The 21,605-nt window shown below is 40.1% G+C and overlaps 1 protein-coding gene, 1 long non-coding RNA gene and 1 pseudogene across 3 annotated transcripts in view; 1 reads left to right on the forward strand and 2 right to left on the reverse strand.

The window, feature by feature from the left end:
* Positions 1 to 2,837: 2,837 nt before the first annotated feature.
* LOC122468110 lies at positions 2,838 to 4,001 on the reverse strand (annotated as a pseudogene).
* Positions 4,002 to 9,850: 5,849 nt separating this feature from the next.
* Positions 9,851 to 11,084, reverse strand: LOC122467785. The gene is made up of 2 exons (XR_006293061.1): positions 10,792 to 11,084; positions 9,851 to 10,517 (listed from the first exon to the last, which is right to left on the reverse strand). It is a non-coding gene; the product is annotated as an uncharacterized LOC122467785 (long non-coding RNA).
* EXD2 (exonuclease 3'-5' domain containing 2) overlaps positions 10,317 to 21,605 on the forward strand; it is a 51,748-nt gene continuing 40,459 nt past the window's right edge. Inside the window, exons 1-2 of one of the 2 annotated variants that reach the window (XM_043554375.1) lie at positions 10,317 to 10,476; positions 20,084 to 20,233. The gene's annotated coding sequence lies outside the window, so the exon portion shown is untranslated. The remainder of the gene's footprint in view (positions 10,477 to 20,083; positions 20,234 to 21,605) is intronic. The other variant, XM_043554374.1, reaches the window with a different exon arrangement.

The following is a 21,605-nucleotide window of genomic DNA, read 5'->3' on the forward strand; positions in this document are numbered from 1 at the left end:
ACCCGGGCGCCCCTTGTTTTCAAAGAGAGATTTCAGTAGGAAGTAGAGTTACATGTGGCTCACTCCATCATCTTAAACTGGCATTCTCTTTGTGTGTGTGTGTTTGTGTGTGTGTGTGTGTGTGTCTGTGTTTCTGACTTAGATGTCAGGAATCCACTTTTACCCTCCAGCTTCAGAAGGCCCACACATAACATTTGCTTTTCTTCTTGCAAACATGGATACAAAATTCAACACCCATTCAAAGTCCTCCAAAGAATCTACTGGAACTAAAACATTAGAGGATGATACACAATTGACTTTCCTGAGCCTTACCTATGAGAGATAGAGGATGAGGTTACATTATGCGTACACATCCCACACCAAAGAACTTAAACTCAACTCCCCAAATGCTTTAAACGTTTCTTTCTCCCTCAAAGTCTCTCCTCTGAGATGTCTTTCTCTTTCTCCCAGGAAGCTGGGAGCCTTGCTGACTCCTCCCTTTATCTCTGTTTGCTCCCTGAATTTTCTAATTCCTCACCCTTTTGCCCTAGGAAGCAGTTCAGCTCAACCTCCATGAGCACCACTCACTACAAAAGGAATGCTGATTCACCAGCCTTTCAACCCCTATTGTTAGGTGAACTTGTCCTATGGCAGTGAGAGTCTCACCCTCATTTCATTTTATTTCATTTAAAAAATATATTTATTTATTTTGAGAGAGAGAGAGAGCCCGAGCACAAGGAGGGGTGCAGACAGAGAGAGGGAGAGAAGACAATCCCAAGCAGGCTCTGTGGTGACAGCTTGGGGTGCTATCACACAAACTGTGAGATCATCACCTGAGCCAAAATCAAGAGTTGGACACTTAGGGATGCCTTGGTGGCTCAGTCAGTTAAGCATCTGACTTCAGCTCAGGTCAGGATCTCATGGTTCGATCTCATGGTTCGTGAGTTCGAGCCCTGCTTCGGGCTCTGTGCTGACAGGCTCAGAGTCTGGAGCCTGCTTCAGATTCTGTGTCTCCCTCTCTCTCTGCCCCTCTCCCACTTGCACTCTGTCTCTCTCAAAAATAAATGAGCATTAAAATAATAATAATAAAAAAAGAGTTGGATGCTTAACTGACTGATACACCAGGTGCCCCAGTCTTACCCTTATTTTAAAGGGTCTTCATGAATTTCTTCTTTTCCAAGAAGTAGTTTCAGTCTAGCTCTTTAGAAGAGAGAAAAAAGTTCCATATATCTCTAAACCACCAAAAAAAGGATACCTTTCCTCATTTGATAACAAATCATCTTTTTGTCTTTCCAACTAGCTTGTAAGCTTCTTGAGTGCATAGCTACATATTTTTATAATCTGTATAGTACCTAATAATATTACAAAAGTTTATAGAAGGGATCAGTGGACAGAAAGGATAGATAGAATTTTGATGGAAGGAAATAGGATTTTCAGAAAGAGCCTCTTTAGTGGTTCCTCTAAGCTTTGACCTTTATCTCCAACACACTAAACAAATCCAATAAAGATGTTTTGTTTTCACCTTTATTGTGTATCTTCAAGGCTGGGCCCTGTATTCAACAGGGTTTTTGTTTGTTTGTTTGTTTGTTTGTTTTTAAGATGTTATTTTTAAATAATCTCTACATCCAATGTGGGGCTCAAACTCACAACCCCAAAATCAAGAGCTGCATGTTCTACCGACTGAGCCTGCCAGTTTTAGTCAACTTGTGTGGTATGCATTCAGTATTAATACCTTTCATTTCATGTATCAGTTAGGGATTGGGTTTCATTGCTGGTAACAAAGACTTCACTGTAGTGGCTTAAAAAATTAGTTTATTTTTTGGGGCACCTGGGTGGCTCAGTGGGTTAAATGTCTGACTTGGGCTCAGGTCATGATCTCACAGTTGATGAGTTCCAGCCCTGTGTCTGGCTCTGTGCTGACAGCTAGGAGCCTGGAGCCTGCTTCGGATTCTGTGTCTCCCTCTCTCTCTCTGCCCCTCCCTCACTCACGCTCTCTTTCTCTCTCTCTCTCTCTCTCTTAAAAAATAAACATTAAAATTTCTTTTGTAAAAATTAGTTTATTTTCTAATGTAAAAGAAGTCTAGAGGTAGGTAGTTCAGGGTTAATATGGAAACCACAGAAGGCATCAAGGATCCAGGTTTCTTCTCTCTCTCCACTCCACCCTCCTAGGCACCTGGCTTCCATCTTCAAAGTGCCACTGTGGTGGCAGAGAGCTGTTGGAGCCCCAGCTATCAAGTCCTAGTCTTAGCAAGAAATAAGTGGAAGGCTAACAACAAAAAGGCCTGTGACAGTTGTCTGTCCCCTTTTTAAGAACTACTGAAAGTCTAGGGGCACCTGGGTGGCTCAGTCGATTGAGTGTCTGATCTCAGCTCAGGTCATGATCTTGTGGCTCGTGGGTTTGAGCACCACACCACACAGGTTGTCAGTGGGGAGCCTGCTACAAGTCCTCTGTCCCCCTTTCTCTCCACCTACCCTGCTCACGCTCTCTCTCAAAAATAAACACTAAAAAAAAAAAAAAAAAAAAAAAAGAACTACTGAGAGTCTAGTGCAAAAACTTTTGTTTAGACCTTACTGGCCAGAACTTAATCACATGGCCATATCCATTACCAATGAAGACAGAAAAGAAATTTTGGGGAAATTCAATTTAAGTGCATTTTTAAATGCAATTAAAAAAAATTTTTTTTAAAAACATTTATTCAACATCATGATCAGACTATTACATTTAGCAATCAATAGCATGGGCACAAAAAAACAATCTACATTAAAACCATTTGTTGGAATGCTTTACACTTTCCATAGAACAGAAACTAAAATAACCTGTTATACAATTAGTCACAAATACAGTCTTGAGTTTTTTGCCCATACACATGAGTATTGTCTAAAACATGTCTTCTTTGTAGCAGTTAGGCCCTGCCAGCACTGTGCTTGGCTGAGTTCACAAATCTGTTGTAACCTGTAGCTTCCCTGTCACTTCTCTGGCTCTCCTCTCCTGCTAAGCTTTGTTTCCTGGCCGTAATTAAAACCTTCTGCCACCGCCATAACCACTGCTGCTGGAACCACTGTAGCCACCTTGGTTTCATGGTTTGACAAAGTACTGGCCTCCACCACCATAGGGGCCAGGGCTTCTGCCTCCAAAATTTCCTCCTTTCATGGGTCCAAAATTTGAAGATTCATTGTTGTAATTGCCAAAATCTTTATAGCTTTCACCACCTCCAAAGTTGCTTCCATCGTTACCAGATCTGTTATAGCCATCCCCACTGCCACCATATCCACTACCCCTTTGACTGCCACCAAAGCTACCTCACCCACTGAAGCTTCCTCCATGACCAAAGTTATTCCCACCAAAACCACCTCCACGACCACCACCAAAGTTTCCAGAGCCACTTTGACCTCTTTGGCTGGATGAAGCACTAGCCATCTCTTTCTTAGACAGAGTTCTCCTGACTTCACAATTGTGACCATTCACAGTATGGTATTTTTGAATGACAATCTTGTCTATAGAGTCATGGTCATCAAGTGTTATAAAAGCAAACCTCCCTTTTTGCCACTGCCTCAGTTAGTCATGATTTCAGGCACTCCAATTTTCCCATACTGTTCAAAATAATCTCTTGATGTTCTTAAATTTTTTTTTTTAACATTTACTTATTTTTGAGAGACAGAGAGAGACAGGGCATGAGTTGGGGAGGGACAGAGAGAGGGAGACACAGAATCTGAAGCAGGTTTCAGGCTCTGAGCTGTGAGTACAGAGCCCGACACAAGGCTCGAACTCACAAACTGCGAGATCATGCCCTGAGCTGCAGTTGGACGCCCAACCAACTGAGCCACCCAGGCGCCCCTCTTGGATGATGTTCTTCAGTGTCTTCTTCAATGCCACCAACAAAAATCTTTTTCACAGTTAAGTGGGCACCAGGTCTTTGAGAATCTTCTCTGGAGACAGCCCTCTTTGGTTCCACAACTCTTCCATCTACCTTGTGTGGCCTTGCACTCGTGGCTGCATCCACCTCTTCCACAGTGGCATACATGATGAACCCAAACACCTCTGGAGTGCTTGGTGTTTGGATCTCTCATAACCACACAGTCCGTAAGCATTCCCCATTGCTCAAAATGGCTCCTCAGACTCTAACCGGTTGTTTTCAAAGCTCAAACCTCCGATGAAAAGCTTCGGTAGCTGTTCAGGCTCTTTGGGAGACTCTGACTTAAGACATGATAGTGGTGGGAGGGGAGACTTTAATGATGCTTCCTCAGCAGTGTCCACGGGCAGAAAGCTTAAATGTATTTTTTAAATGCCCCCTGACTTTTGCTACTAGGCAGAGGGGAGAATGGAGATATTGGGTAGGCCACTGGCATTTCCTGCCATTGTTCCTCTTGAATTTTCTGTCTATGACATCCCAGGGTTTGGAATTAAGTTGTCCTCAAAATCAATGAGTAAATGAATAAAGCATTTTTAGAAATGCAGCTCATGGCACAATATTCTAAATCAAGCAGCTCATGGCACAATATTCTAAAATGAATTGACTTTATTTCTAGGACAGTTTTAGGTTTACAGAAAATTTGAACAGAAACTAGAGTGTTCCCATACACTACTCCCCCCACCCCAATACACACATACACATACAGTTCCCCCTACTATTAAATTTTGCACTGGTGTGGTACATTTGTTTCAACTGACTAACCAATATTGATAAATTATTACCAACTAAAGAATATAGTTTATTTTAGTGTTTTCCCTTTGTGTTGCACAATTCTATATGGGTTTTGATACATGCATAATGTCATGTATCCCCCATTACAGTATCATACAGACTAGTTCACTGCCCTAAAAAATCCTCTGTGCTCCACCTATGCACCCCTCCTTTCCTCCCCAGGAACGCCTAGCAACCACTGATCTTTTTACTGTTGCCACAGTTTTGCCTTTTTTATAATGTCATATAGTTGGAAACATACAGTATGTACCCTTCTCAGACTGGCCTCATTCACTTAGCAATATGCACTTAAGATTCCTCTATGTCTTTTTGTGGCTTGATAGCTCATTTCTTTTTATTGCTGAATAACATCCCACTGTATGGATGTGCCACAGTTTGGTTATACATTCACCTATCGAAGAACGTCTTGGTTGCCTTCAATTTATGACTAAAGCTGCTATAAACATTTGTGTGTAGGTTTCTGTGTGGACTTAAGTTTTCACTCATTTGAGCAAAAACCTAGGAGCATGATTTCTGGATCATATAGTAAAACTGTATTTAGCTTTGTAAAAAACTGACAAAATATCTTTAGAAGTGGCTGCACCATTTTGCATTCCCACCAGTAATGAATGAAAGTTCCTGTTGCTCCATATCCTCATCACCATTTGGTGTTATCAGTGTTTGAATTTTAGCCATTCTAAAATGATTTAGGCATTCAATGAGATGATGTTATCTAATTGTTGTTGTTGAGAGAGACAGAGAGGAAGAGGGGCAGAGGGAGAGGGAGAGAGAGGAAGAGGGGCAGAGGGAGAGAGAGAGAATCTTAATCTCAACACAGAGCCTGATGTGGGACTTGATCCCATGACCTTGGGATGATGACCTGAGCAGAAATCATGAGTCTGACGCTCAACTGATTGATCCACCCAGGCACCCCTCTAATTGTTGTTTTAATTTACAATTTCCTAGTAACATATAATGTTGAACATCTTTTCATCTGCTTATTTGGATAGCCTATATCTTATTCAGTGAGGTGTCTATTCAAATCTTTTGATCACTTAATTTTTTTTATTTTTTATTTTTGAGAGAGAGAGAGAGAGCACAAGGGTGAGTGAGGGGCAGAGAGAGAGGGAGAGAGAGAATCCTGAAGGGGTCGAGCTCACCTGATATGGGGTTCAAACTCACAAACTATGAGACCATGACGGGAGCTGAAGTGGGACACTTAACCAACTGAGCCATCCAGGAGCCCCACTTTTGGTTACTTTTAATTGCGTTGTTGAGTTTCAAAATTTCCTTGTATATTCTGGGTAATAGTCTTTTATTAGATAAGTGTTTGCAGATGTATCCTCTCAATCTGTGGCCTATCTTTTCATTCTCTTGTCTAATCATTTTTTTTGGCATAAAGTTGTTCATCATATTTTGCAGTTTCTTAAATCTCTGCTTATTTTATATCCCCCCTTAAATAAACATTATTTATTTGTTGCTACTTCTCTTTTATCTAGATCAATCTCACAGGAACTTGTTTTATTAGTCTTTTCAAATATCTAACTTTAGTTCTTTTGTTCATCTATCACATCTTTTTCTATTTTATTAATTTATTCTCTGATCTTTATCTTCTTCCTTCCTACTATTTTGGATTTGTTTTTTGTTTCTTCTACTGTATTAGGATGATCACTTATATATTTAATTTTTAGTTTTTCTTATTTTAGAGTGTAAAAGCATATAAGGTTATTAATTTGCCTGCATCCTATAAATTTTCATATATAGTATTTTTATTACCTCTCAAATCTATTATTATAACTTTATTTCCACTGGGATTTTTTCTTTGATCTTTCAGTTATTAAGATTTTTAAAAATCTTCAAATATATAGAGTTTTAAAAATAATTTTGTTATTGACTTCTAGCTTAATTGTACTAAGATCAGAGAATGAGATCTGTATGATAGCAATTTTATGCAATTTGTAGTAAATTGCTCAATGGCCTAAATAAAAGTTAATTTTCTTAAGTCTTCTTTGTAAGTTTTGTTTTGTTTGTTTTTTTTTGTTGCTGCTTCATTGTCCTTTATTTTTTTTAATTACTTTATTTAAATTCAAGTTAGTTAACAATGTTCTATTAGTTTCAGGAGTAGAACCCAGTGATTTGTCACTTACATACGACACCCAGTGCTCATCCCAACAAGTGCCCTCCTTAATGGCATCACCCATTTAGCCCATCCCCTTCCTGATAAGTTTTAAAATTTTTTTTTTCAACGTTTTATTTATTTTTGGGACAGAGAGAGACAGAGCATGAACGGGGGAGGGGCAGAGAGAGAGGGAGACACAGAATCGGAAACATGCTCCAGGCTCCGAGCCATCAGCCCAGAGCCCGACGCGGGGCTCGAACTCACGGACCGCGAGATTGTGACCTGGCTGAAGTCGGACGCTTAACCGACTGCGCCACCCAGGCGCCCCATGATAAGTTTTAAAAGTATTTGTGTTCTCAAAATGCTGGATGCAGAGTTCTATACGTGTTCCTTAGAAACTGTTAATTAATGGTGTTGGAGATACTCCAGCAATGACTGGTGATTCTTGGATATATTTACCTATGTAGATGTTATTGACTGAATGTTTTGTGTCTTCTCAAAATCCATATGTTGAAAACTAACTTCCAGTATAATGATATCAGGAGGTGGGGACTTTGGGAGGTGATTAAGTCATGAGAGTGGAACCTCATGAATGAGATTAGCGACTTATAAAAGAGGCCCACAAGAGCTCCTTATCTCTTGGCCACGTGAGGGCACAATGAAAAGACAGCAGTCTATAAACTAGGTGGCAGGCACTCACCAGACAAAAAAAATCTGTCAGCACCTTGATCATGGACTTCCCTGCCCCAAAACTATGAGAAATAAATTTATGGTTTTTTTTTTCAATGTTTATTTATTTTTGAGAGACAAAGCATGAGCAGGGGAGGAGCAGAGAGAAAGGAAGACAGAGAATCCGAAGCAGGCTTCAGGCTCTGAGCTGTCAGCACAGAACCTGACACAGGGCTCACACTCCTGAATGGTGAGATCATGACCTGAGCTGAAGTTGGACGCTTAACAGACTAAGCCACCCAGGCACCCCTAAATTCCTATTGTTTATAAGCCACCTAGTCAATGGCATTGTGTTACAATAGTCCACACAGACTAAGACAAAGAATGAGGTACTAAAAAGCTGACTGGGAATCCTTTATGCACAGATGGGGCTTGTTGGGTTGGAACTTCAATGTAGGACCTAGACAATTTATTATGGTGTAGGGGAGGAAAATTTGTTTCCTCTACCCTTCTAGATTCTTCTAGCTGGTCTATTAATTAAATTGACATAAGACAGATTAACAGAAGAAAACAAATTGAGAGTCCTATAAGAATGAGACCCAAGGACAAGTCAGGCAATTGAGGCTTAAATGCCATCTTAAGTTAAAGAATAGAATAGGATAGGATAGGATAGGATAGGATAGAATAGAATAGAATAGAATAGAATAGAATAGAATAGAATAGAATAGAATAGAATAGAATAGAATAGAATAGGCCTGGGGATTCAAATGGGAGGAAGGGAACTCCCAGGACAATAAGAAGAGCAGGTATTTGGTAATTAGATATTTGCCCTGCTGTACATTAAAAGTTATTAAAAGTTATCTCTGGTAATAAGTCTCTTTCTGAGCCAGACCCCCATTTTAAATTCTTTATGTAGTTAAAAGACAGGTAAAACTTTTCCTTAAACCTGTTGGGTCTTAATTGCCTTTAGTTCAAAATAATCCACGTGTCAAAATGGCATATGTTGGTGTCATGTATTCTGCTCCTCCTCAATGGGATTCCTCAAATGTCAATATTCTGTCATTCCAATCAAATTTATGTCTTATAAAATTACACTGAGATTTGTTTGTCTGCTATTAACTCCATTCCTATTCTTATTTTTAAATGTTTTTTTAATGTTTATTTATTTTTGAGAGAGACAGAGACAGAATGCAAGTGGGTTGGAGCAGAGAGAGAGGGAGACACAGAATCTGAAGGAGGCTCCAGACTCCGAGCTGTCAGCACAGAGCCCGATGTGGGGCTCGAACTCACGAGCTATGAGATCATGACCTGAGCCTAAGTTGGATGCTTAACCAACTGAGCCACCCAGGTGCCCCTCTCCATTCCTATTCTTTTTCTTCTTTGGGTTTATAAACTTTTCACTCCTTTACTTTCATTTTTAAAAAAAAAAACCTTTTTACTGAAGTGTATATGCATCCAGGAAAGTGTCCACAAATATGTAATGTGAACACACACGTAAACCAGCACTCAGATTAAGAAACAGAACGTTATCAGCACTTCATGAGCCTCCTCATGCTCTCTTCCAGAGTCATTACTCTACGTTGACTTCTAACAGCATGGATATTTGGGTAGTTTCCAGTTTAGGGCCGTTGCCAACATGAGTATGGGTTTTTTTGTATATGTCCGTTCAGTGAACATATGTACACATTTTTGTTGGGCTTATACCTAGGAGTGAAACTGTTGGGGCAGAGGCTATGCATATATTTAGCTTTAGTTGATCCTGCCAAACAGTTTAACAAAGTGATGGTACCCATTTATTTACCCTCAGAAGCATATGAGAGCTCTGGTTGCTCCACAACTTTGTCAATCCTTGGCGTTTTGTGTCTTTTTCATTTTAGTCTTTCTGGTGGGTATGGTCTCTCATTGTGGTTTTAATTTGCATTTCCTTTTAACTTTTTTGTTTGTTATTTTAGATGTTTCTGGATGGAGCAGATTAAAATGCAGGGAGTTAATCCTCTACATCTGCCATAAATTTCCCCCTTATGGGTACTTACCTAAAGGAACTTAGAACTTCTTTTCCTTTACATGAGGCAATATAATCTAGAGAATGAGGGCAACATGCTTTGTAAGAAGATAAACTGAGGTTTGATTCACAGCTCCAATGCTTACTTGCTGCTACCTTGAGAAATTTATTTAACCTTTCTCCATTTTATGTAAAATGTCACTGATAATAGTACTGTTTCAGGAGGTTGTTGTGAGGATTAAATGAGATAAAATACATAAAACAATTTGCAAAGTTCCTAGCACAGTGCACGTACACAGTCAACAATGGCATCTATTATTGTACTTTACATTGTTTATGCACATCGCATTTCTCCTTCCGTTACACATTCTATGACAAAATAACAACACAGAGCACACATTAGCTTCTTCAAATATAATAGTTGCTGATAAAGACCGGTTGAATGAATGATTTTAAATATAAACACAAGGTATTGTGGTTATTGTTATACAAGATGGCATAATTACTGTAATGGCAATGGTAGAAAATGCACTGCTACTCAGGAATTTATTTAAACAAGTGTCTGTCTTATTTACCTTTATCATTTAAAAGTTAAGAAAATTAGAGCAGTAGACTAGCATTACTGGAGCTAATTAGTAATAACAATTAGATGTTCCATATTGCATTTGAGAGGGTTCCAGAGGCCACTCCTTTCAAAACCCAAATCAAAACAAACAAAAATACCACCCCAGAAACAAAAACACAAATACCCTTTTCTGAAGAGACGATAAGCCTTTCCAATTTTAACAGATCCTTTGTTCAGCACTGGAGAAACTGGGGCGGGCACAGCTGCCCTAACAGCTACCGTACAATATGGCGTCGCCCATTTGTACACACCGGCTGGGATTACATCCTCCTAGCCCGTCGCAGGACCGGAAGTGGCTTCGGCCCTAGTGGATCCGGGTGGGTGCGCGCAGGTGGCGGTGGAGGGTTCCAGCTCTTCAGCGTGAGGTGCCGCAGGTGTTCGGTTTGGGTCCCGGTCGCAGGTGAGTGAGGATCAGGGACCCACGAGGTCTTTCACCCGCCTCTGCGAGGGAAGGAGGGGGTTTCCAGTGCCGATTGAAGGGAAGGGTTGTGGAGCCGGCGATGTCACTGTCTGCGGGGGCGACTTATTGCGCGGACCCCGCCGTCCCCAAACGACTTGGCCCAGCCCTTCCTTCTTCCCCTACCCGGCGCGGCCTCCTCGCTCCCCTGCCCCGCGGCGGTTCAGCACCCAGGGGTGCGACGAGGGCTCTCGTCCCAGGCCGCGGCCACCCACGCGCCCTCTCGAACTCCCTTCGTCTCTCTTTAGGAGCACGTACCAAACCTTCATGGTTTCTAGACCCAGTCAGCTCAAAAGGAGGCACCGCCCACAGCACCTGGCAACTCCTTGGGCGCCGCTGCGTGTTCCACGCGGCCACAGTGACAGTTTCTCCCCGAGGTTCGTGGGGACCTGCCCCCGACTCTGCTGTTACCACCCCTTTCCTCCCAGACCACACCCGCTGCTCTGGGCCTTGCTGGGAGCCACCTCTTTTCTCGCATCCCTGGGATCAAAACTAGAACCCTAGTGGTCAGTGCACAATTGATCCTTGCTCATTAAAAGAAAAGCAAACCCAGCCCTTTCTAAGCTTTTGATATACTGATTGGACGCAAACTCTCTTAGGTGCCCATGCCTTGGAAACATTACATTACTTTTACCGTATTTTAAAAATTGTATTACATGGTTAGAAGGAACCTCCCGGGAAGATTTTGTTAATTATCAGAATTAGGAAGTGCGGGAGACAAGCAGTTTATTGGGGGAAGTAATGATTGGTTTTGGTCAAGTTCAGTTAGTTTTAAAAAATGTATTTATTCTTTTATATTTATTTTAGTTGCAGTTCATGCATACGTCCTAAAAAAAAAAAATCATGTAAGAAATTTAAAATGGATATTTGATTTCTTTCCATCTCCATCTTCTTTAATTTCTTAGCCCTAAAGTAAGAACTGTTACCAGTTTGGGATGTGTGTGTGTGTGTTTTTCTCTTTCTTTACATTTATTGACAAGTATTTGTCCTTATAAGTTACATGCATGTAAGATTTCATGTTAAATTTTTACTGACATACTTTACAAATACAGCATATTGTACCTATTCAGCAACTTGATTTTTTATACGTAAAAATGGGCCTTGGAACTTTTTATTTGTCCATATGTAGAGAGACCTACCTTATTCTACTTGCTCTGTAAATTCCATGGTATATTAAGATTTCACAGTATGAGAAGTTCCATAGATTGTTTACAGTTAGACACAGTGAGGCAGAGAACATCCTTCCAAATGTGTCTGTGTGCCCATGTGAACATTTCAAACCTGCAGATTGAATTGCTGGGTGGGAGGGTGTGGACATCTAAGGCTAAACTGCCCACCACCAGTGTACAATGAGCTGTTTCCCTAGCTCTTTTAAACATGTGATGCTATCAATCTTTTTCATTTTTGCCCATCTAGTGGGTGAAAAATGATTCTAATTGGTGTTTTAATTTGTACTTACCTAGTTACCAGTGAGACTGGGAATCTCTTCATGATTGTTGGCTATTTGCATTTCCTGTTTTGAGAAATGTCTCGTTTTTATTGTTTTTTTTTTTAATATATGGTAGAGTTTTATGTATTCTGGATATCAATCTTTTGTCATTTATATCTGTTTTAAGTATTTATTCCTAACTTAGTGCTTTTTTTTTAAAATTTTTTTTTCAACGTTTATTTATTTTTGGGACAGAGAGAGACAGAGCATGAATGGGGGAGGGGCAGAGAGAGAGGGAGACAGAATCGGAAACAGGCTCCAGGCTCTGAGCCATCAGCCCAGAGCCCGACGCGGGGCTCGAACTCACAGACCGCGAGATCGTGACCTGGCTGAAGTCGGACGCTTAACCAACTGCGCCACCCAGGCGCCCCTAACTTAGTGCTTTTTTAATGTTGATTCTTGCCTTTTAACTATATGGCACTTTGTCGAACCATAGACATTTGAACGTATCTGTCTTTCACTATGTGTATTTTGTATTTTGTGGCTCTCATTCCCTATCTGAGTGGTTCTCCAGTGGGAGATATTTTGCCTTCCAGGTACCATTTGGCAATGTGAGGAGACGTTTTTTGGTTGTCTAATGGGGGTCATCTACTGAGCGGAAACTACAGATGCTGCTAAACATCTTACAATACACAGGAAAGCCCTCCATAACAAAGAATTGTTCTGGACTAAAATGTCAATGGTATTGAGGTTGAAGAGCCCTGTTTTACCCTAAGGCACATCAGGGTTTTCTCTCTCTCTTTCTCTCTCTCTTTTTTTTTTAATGTTTATTTTTGTGAGAGACATAGTGCAAGCGGGGGAGAGGCAGAGAGAGAGGGAGACACAGAATCCGAAGCAGGTTCCAGGCTCTGAGCTGTCAGCTCAGAACCCAATGCGGAGCTTCAACTCGTGAACCATGAGATCATGACCTAAGCTGAAGTCAGATGCTCAACTGACTAGGCCACCCAGGTGCCCCTAGGTTTTCCTCTTATGAGTATATTCTCTTCTATAAATTCTTGTATGTTTGAGTTTTTCTTTAATTCCTCACATACATCCAGTGTGTATGTGTGTGTGTGTGAATGGTGAGTGCATAATTATCATTTTCCCAACAGTATCACTCTGAATATTAAATCTATCCTTGACCCATTAATCTAAAATGTCACGTTTATCATTTACTACTTTCTCACACCCACAGTCTGTTTCTGGACTCCCTTCTGCTTTGTGGCCTGGTTTTCTGTTTTGCAGGACCAATTCCACAGTATCCTATGTTCAATACATATTTTGATATCTAGTGGGATAAATACTCCCTTATATTATTACTGTCATTTTATTGAAACTCACATACTTTTTCAGCTCACATACTCATTTAAAAAACATTTGTGGGGCTAATCTTAGAATTTCTTTTCCTGACTTTTAGAATTAGCTTGTCAAGTTTTTTTTAAATGGCTTTATTGAGATGTAATTTATATAACTCATTGTTTAAAGTATATACTTCAGTGGGTTTTTTTGTGTGTGTATTCACAGTTGTGCAGCCATCACCACAATCTAATTTTGGAACATTTTCGTCACCCCAAAAAGAAACCTGTGCCAGTTAGCAGTCATTCCCCATTTCATTCCCCAGTACCTGAGCCCTAGGCAACCACTAATCTTTCTGCCTTTATAGATCTGAATGTTTTGTATAAATGGAATCATACAATTTGTGGTATCTTGTGACAGGCTTCTTTCACTCAGCATAATGTTTTCAAGTCTCATCCATGTTGTGGAATGTATCAGTACTCATCATTTTTTTTTTTTTTTTTTTACCCCTGAATAGAATTCCATCCTATGGTGTGTTTGTTTCCTAGGGCTACAGTAACAAAGTAACACAAACTGGGTAGCTTAAACTAACACAAATGTATTCTCTCACAGTTCTGGAGGCTAGAAAGTCCAAAACCAAGGTGTAAGGAAGGCTACTCTGTCTCTGAGGCTCAGGGGGAGAATCCTTTCTTGCCTCTTCTTAGCTTCTGGTAGTTGCTGGCAATCCTTGGCATTCCTTGGCTTGCTTCTGTCTTCACATGGTCTTCTTCCCTGAGGGTCTGTCTTTACATGCTAAATCTCTCTGTGGGAGCCTGTTTCTGTGTCTCTTCTCCATTTAAGGACACCAGTCCTATTGGATTAAAGGCCCACACTACTCCAGTATGACCTCGTTTTAACTTGATTATGTGTGCAAAGACCTAATTTTCAATAAAGTCACATTCACAGGTACCCCTGGGACGTCAACATATCTTTTTCAGGGGCACAATTCAACCCATAACATTATGGAAATGGTATATTTTATTTATCCACATCAGCTGAAGGACATATACACTGTTTCCACTTTTTGGCTATTTTGAATAATGCCCTTAAGTATGTTTTCATTCTTCTTGGGTATATACCTAGCAGTGGAATTGCTGGATCATATGGCATCCCTATTTTTTTTTTTAATATTGTTATTTATTTTTGAAGGAGAGAGAGAGAGAGAGACACAGAGCATGAGTGGGGGAGGAGCAGAGAGAGGGAGACACAGAATCCGAAGCAGGCTCCAGGCTCTGAGCTGTCAGCACAGAGCCTGACATGGGGCTCGAACCCACGAACCGTAAGATCATGACCTGAGCTGAAGTCGGACGCTTAATTGACTGAGCCACCCAGGTGCCCCAAGCATCCCTATGTTTAACCATTTGAGGAACTGCCAGACTGTTTTTCAAAGCAGCTGCACCATTTTATATTCCTACCAGCAATGTGCGAGCATTCTAATTTCTCCATATTATTGCTAGCACTTATTATCTGTCTTTTTGATTAGAGCCATTCTGGTGGGTGTGAAGTGGTTTCTCATTGTGGTTTTGATTTGTATTTCCACAATAGCTTTTCAAGTGCTTATTGTCCATATGTATGTCTTCTTTGAAGAAATGTCTGTTCAGATCCTTGCCTGTTTTTAACCGATTTGTCTTTTTTTATTATTGAATTGTAAGAGTTCTTTATATATTTGAGATACATGCTTTTGCCAGATATATGCTTTGCAAATATTTTCTCCCATCCTAGGGTTGTCTTTTCATTCTCTTGGTGGTCAACTCATTTTTTAAAGAGTTTTTAAAAATTAGGTTGGCATTGCATTTATATGTTATTTTGAATATTTCTGTGAAACAATCTTCTCCTTATGAAAAAAAGTAGTTATAGTACTTTTTACAGAAAGTTGATGAAAGGATTACATGAGCAATGTATACTTGATTGTGTATAATATGTGGTACTTAGCACACGATACATGCTCTGCATATGATAGCTACTATAATATATCTCTGCTCCTCCAGTCTTCTATATCTTCAGTAAAGTTTTCTATTTTCCTTCATATCAATCTTGCACATTTCTTTTGAGTTTATGCCTAGGGGTGTGTGTGTGTGTGTGTGTGTGTGTGTGTGTGTGTATGGTTGTTTTGTGTGTTGTTTTTAAAAAGTGTATGTTGCTATTATGAGTGAATTTTTTCTTTATATTCTTATAGTGGGTTTGGAAAGCTATTGATTTTATATTCATCGAACTTTCAAAATGATAAGTTGTAAAATTTATGACTTTTCTCCTTATGTAGGTGATACTAATGCAGCCATTCTGTTAGGATACATGGTTCCTTTTTTTTTCTTTCTTTCTTTCTCTTTTTCTTTTTGTTTTTCTTTTTAATGTAAGCTCTACCTCCAGTATGAGGCTTGAACTCATGGCCCCGAGATCAAGAGTCGCATGCTCTTCATGTGACTGGGTCAGCCAGGTGCCACCCCCCACCCCCACCGTGGCCCTTTTTCGTTCTGCCTTCTTCTGCACTGATTTGGATCTTCTTCCCTTCCCAGATCACTGTTGAGTCTCCCAGAGGTCTTCCTGTCTCTTGCCTTACTCTTTTCCGGTCTAGTACCGACACAGCCACCATGGTGTTCTTTGAAATATGAGTCTGATGTTGACACTCCCCTTATAAGTCTGTTACTGGCTCTCCATTACCCATGAGGTTTTTTTATCTTGTAAGGTAATTTTAGGGCCCTCATGACTCAACCTGTATCTACTCATTCCAGCATCTTCTGTCTCTGTTTCCTTATATGTACATTATGCTCTGGCACAGCACTGCCCAAATATAATATGAGCCCCATAAATAAGTTTTCTAGTAGCCACATTCAAAATGTAAAAAGAAATAAAGCGAACTTAATTTAATAACATGTTTTATTTAACCTAGTACGTCCAACTGTTATTTCAGCATACATATGAAAAAGCAATGTAGAAGTCATATAAATAGAAATTATAATAGAAGTTCCTAGGGGTGGGAGAGATGGAATGGGAAGTTGTTGTTTAATGTGTGCAGAGTTTGTGTTTGGGACGATGAAGAAGTTCTAGAAATGAATAGTAGTGATGCTGCTCAACACTGTGAAACGTAGTTAATGCCCCCCTGAGTCATACACTTCAAAAATGGTTAAAATGGTAAATTTTGTGTTAAGTATATTTTACTAAAATAAAAAAGGTCCACCGTAAAAACTCGGTGTGAAAATGTCAATAACATACTTTTACTTTTTTTGTACTGAGCCTTCACAATTCTGTATTTTACACTAACAGTATGTGTTAAATTTGCTTGAACCTTTTCACCTATACTGCGCTGCTCTGTGCCTTCCGTGTCCTCGCACACGCTGGGCCCCCTGCCCGGAGTGCCTGTCTGCTGTCTGCGTGTGCACCTGGGCAGCGTGTGCTCATTTTTAACACCAGCACCAATCTCAGATGCCCTCTCTCCCAGCGAGTGTTTCTGTTGATAATACCCTCACTCCTTCCTTTTGGCCATCCCCGTGCTGTGTGTGCTTCTGTTGTTGGTGCTCTCTCACTGCATGGCAACTTGCTCACCACGTGAATGTCTCCTTTTCTGAATCCTGCACTTCTGGAAGCAGACGGTGCCTTTTAACTCTTTTTACCTAGAGTCCGGCGCAATGTGTGGCTTCCTGAAAGTGCTACATACACGTTTGCTGAACGAATCCTTTGGCCGGGAAAAAACCTGCACAAAACCTCTCCGTGTAAAAATGGGTTTATACGTTTTTTGAATGTTGTCAAGAGTTCCCTCCTGCTTGCTCCTTCCAATTTCCCTGTGAGGCCTTTCTTTTACGTGGGCCACACATGACAAAGAATAAGTCGGGAATCTTACCATATGCCTGGGAACTTCATATCTGAGGGAGTCCTTCTCAATGGAAGCAAATCAGTAATATTTTGTAAAGCTTTTTCTACTTTAATGTCACCTTATTTTAATGTCATGAAATACGGAGATAGTGTGAAATGCAAAAGAAAATGGAAAAAATGAGTAAAACCACGTGAGATGTTATTTTCTTTGAAAACAAAAATTCACTTATCTATGCAAAATGATGTTTAAGTTGAGAGGGAATGCACAATCAGGATGCAGATTGGTCTCAGAGGATGAAACATTTGGACATTTGGCTGAAACAAACAAGATGAAATTTGAAAGAAATGTAAAGTTTTGGATTTCAGTGCAAAATATAAATCATAAATATATGAAGTGGGGAACTCGTTTTGGTATCGGTGAATTTTAATTTACCACAAGCTTTATGTGACCCACCATTGGGTTTCTTGTACTCAAAAACAAATCATTTGGTACAGCATCCATAAAATATAGGGCCCAGACCCTAGGAAGTAATAGTACCAGTGTCATTCACACCAGTTGGACCCTATCTCAAGTACTGAGTGCTGACCTGGGTGCCACATTTTAAGAGATCCATTGACAAACTTGGAGGTGTTCAGAGGTATCTGCCCACAACGATGACCTTCCCAGGTCACTGGAAGGCTGCTTAGATTAAGAAGAATGTTCTAAGGGGAGTCCTAAGAGCTGTCTTCACGTATTTCACAAGCTCTGAGGAGGGAGTAAACACTGTCGTCACTGCAGAGGCTGGACTGAACATCAAAGAGAGCAATTTCTAAGTAGGGAACTTTTGCAAAATACAAGGACTTTCAACAAAACTCCCCCTAAGGTACTGAACTCTGTTCCTAGAAGGATTCAGGTAGAGACCAGGTCAAGATCTGTTAAGACTAGCACGGAAAGGATTCTTGACTTGTGCAAGAGCTTAATTTGCCTTCTATTTTAACTCTGTAATTCGTTGATTTCCTTTAATAGGAGTTCTGTGGTATCTAGTAAGAACTGGCATTTATTGAACCCTAATGTCCCAGCCAATCCTGTGTTGTAGAGACTATCTTTCCCATTTTGCCAGTGAGGAAACTGAGACTTAGAGAAGTTCAGCTGACACTTAGAGAAGAAGTTCGGGGAATTGCCCAAGTTCTATAGCTAGCAAGTGGCAGGGGCTGTGTTTGAACCCAAGGTATTTGACTCTAAGGCCCATCTCCTTACCCTCTACCTGAAGCTGCTCCCTGAATATGTTAACATATTTGTTTCATTCATTAAAATGTGATTTATTTCAGGAATATAATCACGTCTTAAGTGTTGAGTGGGATATGTACACGGCCTATCTCTGATAATCATGAATTAAAAAAAGTATTTTTCTCATTATGAATAAATATACATACTTGCATAGAATTTGAAAAACCAAAGTTATTCATAAGCCCACTACCCTTCGGTAACTACTGTCATTAATTTGATGTTCAATTACTGTGTCCAGTTTTAAAAAAATAAAAGCAGCAGATTGTTTCAGTCAGGGGAAATGTTGAGGCACTGAAAGCTTTGGATACCAGAACGTGCCCTTAGAGAGGTATCTTAGTCTGTTTGGGCTGCAAAACTAGAATACCACAGACCGGGTGAATTATAAAAAACAAAAATTTATTTCTCACAGTTCTGGAGCCTGGAAGTCCAGGATCAGGGTGCCGGCCTGGTCAGTCCTGGTAAGAGCCCTCCTCCAACAGGCAGACTCTCCACTTCTCACACTGGCAGAGATCAGAGAGAAGCAAGCTTTCATAGGGTACTAACACCATCCACGGTGGCTTCAGCCTCATGACCTCACCGCATTCTCATCAGCTTCCAGAGGCTCCATCTCCTAGTACCGCCACACGGGGGGGGGGGGGGGGGGGGGGGGGTGAGTTTCAACATAGGGATTTTAGAGGGGCGCAAACATTCCGCTTATAACACAAGATTTGATTTTTCTCACTTCTAGCCCAGTATTGAACCATAATGCTTCTCTGTGGCACCAAGGCTCACTCAGTAAGGGGAAAAATACTTTTTTCACTGGAATAAACAGATTTTTGTAATATGATGATTGAAATAGAGACATTTATCATAAAATACAATACCTGGATTGAGTTGTATTCATTCGATGAATATTTATTGTTATCATCTCTGTGGCAATTGTTGGATATACATATACATGTAGTATTATATATAGTATAATATATATACTATATAGTAAATATATAGTATATACTATATAGTAAATATGTAGTATATACTATATAGTAAATATATAGTATATATATATATATATATATATATATGGGTGTGGGTGTGCATATATATGTAATATTGAAGAAGCCAGGTAAGGTCCCTGTTTTCATGGGGTTTACAGTCTGGTGGGAAAGATAGACAATGAATAAATCAACAATTATTCATCAGGCAGGCCAACAGGAAAAAAAAATTTGACAAATATGTACACCTGGGTAACCCAAGCCCCCATCAAGACATGGAATGTTATTACAATTCTGGAAAGTTCTCTCTTGCCTGAAATGCTCTTCCCTAGACTGGCTTTTTTTTTTTTTTTTTTTTTTTTTTTTTTTTTTGATACTCAGTGTTCAGCTTAAATGTCTCTTCCCTGTAACTCACCCTACCCCCCAGAGGCAGCTAGTGTTCAGATCTTTTTCTACCATAGATTAATTTTAGTTGTTCTGGAACTTTGTATAAATAGAACCATACAGTAACTCTTTTGTATCTGGCTTCTTTCACTCAGCCTAATGTTGAGATTCACGCATTTATCAGTAATTCATTTCTTTTTGTTATTGCCAAGTAGTATTCCATTGTATGGGTGTACCAACTGGACTTTTTCTAGGGTTTGGCAATTATGAATGAAGCTGTTATGAACATACTTATACAAGTCTTTCTGTGGATAGATTTAATTTATCCAGCTTGGGACTCAGAGGACTGTACTAAATCTGATGACCTCCATCTCAACTCTTCATTACATGGATGTCGAGATTCTCAATCTGTCCCCCATGTCTCTGCTATGTTTTCTACATCTTTCTCTCTGTGCTACATTCTGGGTGAGTTCCTCAGATTTATCTTCAATTCACTAACTCTCTCTGTCTGATCTACTATTTAACCTGTCTATTGAGTATTGAACTTTTAAACAATTTTAGCAAGTATTTTTTTGTATGTAGAATTTCTACTTTATGTTGTCTCCTGTTCATGTTTTAGATTTTATTTTCCTTAATTTCACTGAGTGTTATTTAAGTTCCTTTCAGATTTCAGATATGGATGTTTTTGTTTGATTCTTACGTGAAATATTTTTATTGGCTGTAGGGTATTTTAAAATTTTTGTTTTGTTTTGATTCATTTGTGAGTACTCTTCTAGGGACTGGTGTTGTTGGAAGTACTGCATGTTTCCTGGGTGGTAGAAACACACACACACACACACACACACACACACACACACATTCTAACTGAATTCACAAATTCTAACCATTTTCGCTTTAGTTTCTTTGGTTTTCAATTTTTTTAACGTTTGTTTATTTTAGAGAGACAGAGAGAGAGACACGGGGCGAGTGGAAGAGGGGCCGAGAGGGAGACACGGAATCCGAAGCAGGCTCCAGGCCCTGAGCTGTCAGCACAGAGCCTGACATGGGGCTTGAACTCACGAACCGTGAGATCATGACCTCAGCCAAAGTTGGACACTTAACCGACTGAGCCACCTAGGCGCCCCTTAGTTTTAGTTTCTTTAAAGCTAGTTTCTTTAAAACTTAGAGTTTCCTTTTGTGAGGATAATGTGAATTTGGGCCCTCTACTGCCTCACAGTGCAGGCCTGAGAATCTGCCTTCTCATGAGGAGTTCTGTTCATACTCTCAGCCTTGGGCGGGTGCTTGCCTGGACCATGGTAGTTGAACCCTTTCAGTTTCCTGTTCATGGACAAGGCAGCACTTCCTGGGTCCCAGCTGTGCCCTGGGCCTGTGGCCTAGACTTCTGGCCATGGACTGGCAATAAAGCCCAGCACTGAGGCTGCTAGGAGTTCTGGTCTGTGCCCTCCCCCCACCCCCACATATCTCCCACCCAGGAGTTCCAGGGTTCCCTGTTTCCATTTCTGGCAGCTGATGATTTCCCTTTCTTTTGAGTTTAACTCTTTATTAAACATTTATATTTTTGATGTTTTCTCCAGCATTTTGTATTGTTTAAAGTGGGAAAGGGAAGAGGTTTTTTTTTTAAACGTCTTTTCAGATTATTTTAACTAGAAATTTGTGCAAATTCTTGAATCTCATTAAGCCTTCAGTAAAAGTACTGGAGAAAGTACATGAGTACTTAGCACTTAGTACTTCTGCAATAAAGTAAGTATTTTAAAAATAACACAGCTATTTTCTTGTTTTCATTAGCAGTGTAATAATTGTGTGATTTCATTTTTCATCCCCCCCCCCCCCCCGGTTA

The sequence above is a fragment of the Prionailurus bengalensis genome, chromosome B3 (genome assembly GCF_016509475.1).
Source record: "Prionailurus bengalensis isolate Pbe53 chromosome B3, Fcat_Pben_1.1_paternal_pri, whole genome shotgun sequence".
NCBI classification, from domain to species: Eukaryota; Metazoa; Chordata; class Mammalia; order Carnivora; family Felidae; genus Prionailurus; species Prionailurus bengalensis.